The following is a 7,753-nucleotide window of genomic DNA, read 5'->3' on the forward strand; positions in this document are numbered from 1 at the left end:
TAAGGAGGTCATCCAATAATGACAAAGAAAGATGACCAATAATTTAAATCACAGCTTGAGTAAATTGAATTTATGTTTCATCCATTCAACATACATAAAAAAAAATTATTTTTAACATAATTATTTCTTAATATTACATTAAAATTAAGATATAAAAAATTATTTAACAATATACTTAATATTACACATTTGATATTCCCATCACTCCTTATAAAATTAATATGAATTAAATATTATATTAATTTTAATAATACTTTTAAAATTGTTTCAAATATTGAAGAAAATATATTTTACCTTTATATTTATTCAATTTGCAGAATTGAAATTCTAATACAACAAGACCATAAGAGATATGTAAATATTTTTTTCAAGTAATTGATCAAAGTTGTCAATATAGTTTGTGTCATTGTGTCCTATCACTCTTGAAATTAATATGAACTAAATATTATATTAATTTAAATAATACTTTTGAAATTATTTCAAATATTGAAGAAAATATATTTTACCTTTATATTTATTCAATTTGCAAAATTGAAGAACTAATATATTGTAGAAAAATATTAATTTTGGAATGAAAAATAATTAATAATTATTAGTAATGATTGATAAATTCTGAATAATAACTATTGTGAACTTAGTGATAAACATGAGAGGAAGGTTTAGTGAAGTTAAACCCCAACAATTTATTAATATTGCATTAGAATCAAGTTTTGCACTCTATGTGTTTACCAAAATACAAAAAAGAATTGTTATTGTTTGTTTACATTATTTATTGCAATAAATCAAACTCTTATTGCTTTTCGGTAGCTTAGTTAGTATAACAAGTGAAATTGCAAAGTGTTGCACAAGTCTCTTGAGAACGATACTCATACTTTCATTGAACTACTTATACGATTTGGTACACTTGCCAAACGAGATAACATGAAGTCACAAAAATCCTTATTTCCCTTGCATCTTTTTATAGAACCCAAACAAGAAACGCAGATCACATATAATATTGTATATATTTTAATCATAAGTTAAACTTCGAAATCCAAATTCAGTCGTATACTATATATATAAAAACAGGAACATACATAATGATATTGTCATAAACGCGCTTGGTCAAGTTGAGATAGATAGATACGGTGATCTTAAGGTGTGCCTTTGTTTGGAGATGGTGGTAGGTTATGGTCGTACAAAGCAGATTTAGAAGCATACACTGGTGGTGGCCGAATAGGACCACATCGTACTGGTAACCTGAAATAGATAGAAGGCTCACCACTAGAAGACGAACAATGACTTTCACTTTGTAATAAAGAGGTGATTGGGATGAACACCGAAAGTGAAAGAAACAAAACTAGCATGGCTGAGTATGACATTATCATATTCATGACCTTGTGATGAAGCAAAGCACACCATACATTTGTTTATTTATATACTAGTCGGCTTTTCGATCGTCAAACACTTAATGAAGTAAATCCTTGACTAAATTATTTTACAAACTCTATTGATTAAAATATAAGTCAACAACCCAAAAGTCTGTAATGAGAACGTTTTCTTCCAATTCCATCAACTGAAATTGAAGAATAAACTTTGACAATTGATATTCACAAGCACCGTGCTGTAGTGGTCGGTTATTCATTTTATAATTAAATTAATTTTTTTAAATTTTTTATGAGTTTATATAAAAAAAATGTATTGAAACTTTTCTATCTTTGAGGGTACCGTAGCAACTCTCTTGGTAAAATATATGTTGTTACTGTACCCCTGATAAATGAGGGGTACCGGTACTGTCGATGACGTGTCGATAATGTGTATGTACATATCATTTAAATGCCATGTCAAATACCATGTCAGCCTTTTAAATAAAAATTATTTTGTATTTAAATTTTTACATTATTTTTTTTATTAATATTTTTATAATTATACGATCTCCTCTCCCCTCCGTCTCCCATCTCTCCCTCGCCCCTCCGACCGTCTCCCACCTCTCCCTCGCCCCTCCGACCGTCTCCCACCTCTCCCTCTCCCCTCCGTCTCCCACCTCTCCGTCTCCCCTCCGTCCGTCTCCCACCTCTCCCTCTCCCCTCCGTCTCCCACCTCTCCCTCGCCCCTCCGTCTCCCACTCCCCTCCCCTCCGCCTCAACCCCTCTCCCTACTTCTTGAACTCCCTCGCCACAGCCATTTGCCACTCCTCCCTCCCCTCCTCCTCCGCCATCCACTATTCCCTCCTCTCCACCGTCGACCATGACTCCTCCAAGGTTAGATGACATCCCCCTCGACCCCACTTTCCCCTTCTGTTTTCATTTTTAATTTTTAATTTATGTAAAATCCACGTAAATAAAAAACTTAACTGAAATTCACGATTTTTTCCCCTATCTTTATGCATGTTTCTCACTTCGTGCAGATTTACGGGAAAGTGAAAACAGAATTTGTGGACGTACCATTCGCGAGCGAGCAAGAATAAGAACGTTATTGGATTTCTGAGTACTGGATTTAGGCAACTTGGTCCTGGTTTTTCCCCTCCCCTTCCTGGTTTATAAATAACTATGTAATTTGTCAGAGATTTTTTTTAAAATTTTTTTTATCCAATTTGACTTTTATTTTTTATAATTATTTATTAATTAACCTTTACTTATTAAACACATATATCTATTTTATCTACGAGCATCTTTAGAGACTTTTCTTCTTCAACAAAAGAATTTTTAAAAAATAAATTTTAAATCAGGCCATTGTACATGTTTGTTTATTATATATAATTAATAGGAAAAGAAATACTTTGTGCTTCTATATACTTATTTTTTAAAACATTTTTAAAGAATTTGTAATAAGTATAAGGATAATAGTGTCCAATACAAAAATAAAAATTTATTTTTTAAATAATTTTTTTTATTAAATATATGGATAATAGTGTCTAATATAAAAATGAAAACTAAAATGGTAGTCACCAAAATTTATTATCTTTATAATAGGTATACATTAATTGGTGTATTTTTAATGTCATATTTTTTACATAAGATCATAATTAATATTATAATTTTAATAGTTAACTAATGTGCATCTAATATTTGAACCAAAATTGTAAATTTCACTTGATTGAAGAACTAAAATTGTGAAATCAAACATTATGGAATGAAAATTGTAGATATGATATTGACTTAGTTTGTTTGAAATTAAAAAAAAACAATTTTAAAAAGCTAATTTTTTAAAATAAGATTTACTTCTTAAAAAATAGAGAACTATTTGTAAAGAAAATAAACGTTTTTTTAAACAATTAAGACTAGCATTTTCTTAATACCAATTTAGACCAACAGGTTAAGTAAGTAGAAAATTGTTTATTTTAGTTGAAAAAAAAGATGGTAGCAAAGAATCAATTTTTTAACAAAAAAAATGGTAGAAATTTTATTTCTAATAATCAAAATAACAAAACTGAATAAAAGAATGAGTGAGACTAAATAACAGAAACAAATCCGAACAGATCTTATCTAATTGTATCATAATTGGATTCAAGTTAATTAGATTTTATCTAATTATCAGCTGCTGTATCCATTATTTCCGGCCTTGGCCTCCTTCAATGTGTATCATATTGCAGGTCTAACAGAAGGAGACTAAGTCTACAGCAGCATTAAAGAGAGTCAGGGAGAAAGCAAGGGATGTCCCAGTGAAAGAACTTAGATCATCTACAATTCGTTGGTCTGGATTATCAATGATTGACTGTGACTGAATTTTATAGAAAGTCTGATTCTTCAAATAGCGATCCATGTAATAGCTTGTCATCCAAGACCTCCATCTCAAAGAAAGTGTTTCTCTTGCATAATCTCTCAAAACAAAAAACTGCAATGAATTGATGAACAAAGTTAGAAACATGTGCAGAAGATTGGAATAAGGGTATGACAAACTAAAACAATACAGAAGGGCATGCATAAATCTTGTTTCTATTCATAATAAAAAATAGTTGAGAAAAAGAGAAGGAGATGGAATATCAGTGTAATTGTTTTACAGACCTACATAAGCCTGTTGACAGCTGCTTCAAAAACAACTAAGTCATTAACTAAGAAACCTCATCAAAATTGCTACCATACAATAGTCGTGTATTTCCCTTACATTATTTTTCCTTTTTATTTGGGATAAAATCTTCATGTAATATTTATAAAACCAGGATTTCGTTCATTTGAATATCAATTACAGATTCAGAAGATATGCTACAATGCATTAAGAAACGAAATTACTTCCAAAAAGATCAAAGGAGGAAAATTCATCTTATCTATTGTCTAAGTCCTCATATGACAGATAAAGCTCCAAAACATGAAAGGGTGTGATAAGCACCCAAACACTTGGAGAACCCTCCCTTAAAAGCTAGTTGTCAATGGGGGAGAACCGAGAGCCAGAGAAGTACTCCATCAAGCATTCCATACAACTTGATGTCCAACTTATGCACCCAATAACACCCAAGCCCCTATCAGGGCATAACTTTCAAAAACATTTAGGCAATCCATTCATGAGTTAGTATTTTTTTTTCACTCTTGTTTCTTTCAAACTAAGATGCTGGATCATAGGACAGTACACATCACTCTAAGAACTAAAGCAAAGTATAGCAGAGCTATACCTAAGAAAGTGCAACAATGTGCTCACCGGGATTCCTCCAGCAAAGCCACCCAAAGATGCTTTTGGGATTTTGCTTCCTTCTTCGCATCAAAGTCTTCATAGATCCTGTACCAGCATTTCACCGATCCAAGGACCTGCTGTTAAAAACTTTGCACTAAGGAAGACTCTCAAAGGAGAATTGACACTAATTCAATCTCAATGCAATCATACTCATGAATGAAAAAATGAAAATTTTCATGAAATACCAAATACAGTAAACTAAGTTTAAATTTCAAACAATATCCTTGTTCTTATTTAGGCAAATAAGCATTCTCCTAAAAGCATCTGAACATGTTTTTTTCCACCTTGGCATTCCTTTGAGCCAAGTACTACTAATATAAATGAAAGAAGCCGACTACAAGTTGGTCAAACAATAATAATATAATTTATCTTGCTACCCATCTTGAATGTGACAATTTGGAACATTTTTCATAAATAACATCTGAGATACAGGAAAAACAATGAACTACTTATTATATAGAGGACAAATGTAATGCTAGAATGCAGCTTAAAGAAAACCACCAATCACAAGTCAATGCTGACTAAAACAGACTTCAAGCACAATACACAACTTCAATATACTCATCTCCTTCATCCAGTAATTCATGGACAGTACTCTTTTATTCATCACCTAGCTTATGTTGGGAGCTGATACTTAGCACAACAAAAGGATAAAGTACCATCATATTTGAGAGACTTAGTCACGCTATATGATATAAAGAAAATAAACAAGCTGTACCCTTTAATTTTTATTTTCCCAGTTTCTCTAATGTTCATTAGAATATGGCAATATTGGGATTTACAAATATAGGAAAATTGAGGAAACAATCATGTATATGCAAGATACCTACATCCCTATTCCAACTCCACCCCAACCTTAAAAAAATAGGTTTGGCATTCAAATTTCAGCATAGGCATCATTCAAATTAAGCATGTTCTTAAATGAAGTTTTGAAGAATACAAACAAATTTCCTGTAGTCCTATTCAAATAAAGTATACAACAAATCACATTCCCAATATAATTAGAATGCTACATACCATCATGCGCTGGTTGGAAATTAAAGCACTGGAAACCAGGCCTGTTAAGAGACTATCTGTTGGATGAGATGTTTGCATAAAATCATCCACCGGAATAGGAAGCTGGAACTGAGCTTCAATTCCATAACCTGCTGCTCGCATTTCTGGACAATCAAAACTGGTCATTGACTTGGGCAAAAGTTTGAAGGCTAAAGAACATCATCCATACATATTAGCCTCCATATTAATCTCAGTCTTGTGTAATGCAGGGCTTACATATCCTGCAGTTGCTTGGTAAAGAGCAAGCCCAGGATAAACAATAACTTCTTGAGGTCCCAGATCTCCATCCACAAGAATCCACCGAGCCCACTATGACCCTTTTTATTTTAGAAATCCCGGGCGGAAGCGACGTGGTCGAGGCCCTGCCCGGTTCAGCCGCAGAAAGAACACAGGCCTATGCATCCTGTCCGATTCGGGATCCGTCACCAACGTCACTCTCCGTCAACCCTCCGTCACCCCCGGCGCCACCGTCACTTTCCATGGCCGCTTTGATGTCCTCTCCCTCTCCGCCACGCTCCTCCTCCACGACTCGCCGGCAATCGCGGTCTCCGCCTTCGCCGTCTGGCTCGCCGGCCCGCAGAGAGGGAAGAAACACGAAGTAAACATTCCGAAAAAAATGAGGAAGAAACATGAATCAAACATTCCAAAAGAAAAATTAAAAAACGTAAATTTCATATAATATTACCTTCTTCCTATGCCGCAGACGGTGGCGGTGGCGTAGGTGACGGCGATGGTGGAGGCGGAGCCGAGGGCGGTGACGGCGGTTATGAGGAGAATGGCGGAGAGGGAGAAGAGAGAGTGAAGGTTGGTGTCATTGGTGGGATGGTGAAGGTTTCTTCTTCTTCTTTATTGAGAGGGAAAATTGTTACGAAAGAAAGGAACTACCGAGAGAAAATCTCGTAAGGAAATCAATGCATACGTTTAACATTAACAATAAAATTTCATATAACTGACGTGGATGTAGATTTTAAATAATTAAAAAAATTATAAATGATTTAAATTTACACGTAAGTGACAGCTCATCGATACGTCATCGACTGTACCGGTACCTTTCTTTTACAGAGGGTACCGTAGAAATTCTCTATTTATATTATTGTAATTATCATGTAATTTGTGCTTTAGTGGCTTTTGACCATGTGGTTGTGAGTTTAGTTCGTACAAACAACACTAATTTTCTAACAGTGATGGAGAGGACCACCAAGTTGCTTGTGTCGTGAACAAGGGTTGAAGGATTGATATATGACCACTTACAAACACTCCGACACTTAAACACTTAAGTCAATATGTGAACCAACAGAATAATTATAGGAGAAATGGGAACGTGAATATACATGTGTGCTACTTATAGGGTTTAGCGAGGTAATTTCATTACAGGATGTGTTATGTCACAGATGGGTGGTTACACACCCTGACTAAGTTAACTTTCGTATGATTACAAATTTACAATGGATCTTGCGAGACCCTGTCAGCTTAGGGTTGATTTTCTTGGTTTACTTTTGGTAAAGGTGGCCATGACGTAGGTGAGTCGGGCTTTGGAGTAGCCTTGGCTAATCTAGTGTTGGTGTTAGCGCAAGAAGGAGGTCGTTTTGTAAGCACCTCCATAAAAGAAATAAAAGAGAAAAAGAATAAAAATATTTAAATAAATAAAAGTAAAAAGGAAAAACCGGAGAAAAAATATACTCTTATATATTTACTATAAGCTAAGAGTTGGAAGCTTTATAAGTTAATTGATTAAATTGAAAGTGTTTGGTAACATTAACTAATAAACTAAATGATTAATATAAAATCACATGTTTGTTTATTTAACAAGAAAAGTGGGAGACTAACATGTAAATAAAAGGATTTATAAACTAAAAGGATGAAAAAGGATTTCAAGTAAATTGCTAATGATAAAAAATGAAAGAGAGCAAAAAACTAAGAGCTTATAAGTTTTATGTTACTTCAATTGGCTTATAGAAATAAACTATATGCTCCTAAAATTAACTCACAAATCAAACAAACTTATTTTTAGTAAAAGAACTTATAAGCTGGTCAAAGAAGTTTATTATAAATT

General features: G+C 33.5%; 1 long non-coding RNA gene across 1 annotated transcript; it reads right to left on the reverse strand.

Annotated features, from left to right (window-relative positions):
• Nucleotides 1–3,048: 3,048 nt before the first annotated feature.
• Nucleotides 3,049–6,648, reverse strand: LOC145950164 (uncharacterized). The gene is made up of 3 exons (XR_014428269.1): nucleotides 6,386–6,648; nucleotides 4,612–6,261; nucleotides 3,049–3,813 (listed from the first exon to the last, which is right to left on the reverse strand). It is a non-coding gene; the product is annotated as an uncharacterized LOC145950164 (long non-coding RNA).
• Between the last annotated feature and the right edge of the window lie 1,105 nt (nucleotides 6,649–7,753).

Source organism: Cajanus cajan, chromosome 7 (genome assembly GCF_000230855.2).
Source record: "Cajanus cajan strain Asha chromosome 7, NIPB_CcT2T_4, whole genome shotgun sequence".
Taxonomy (NCBI): Eukaryota; Viridiplantae; Streptophyta; class Magnoliopsida; order Fabales; family Fabaceae; genus Cajanus; species Cajanus cajan.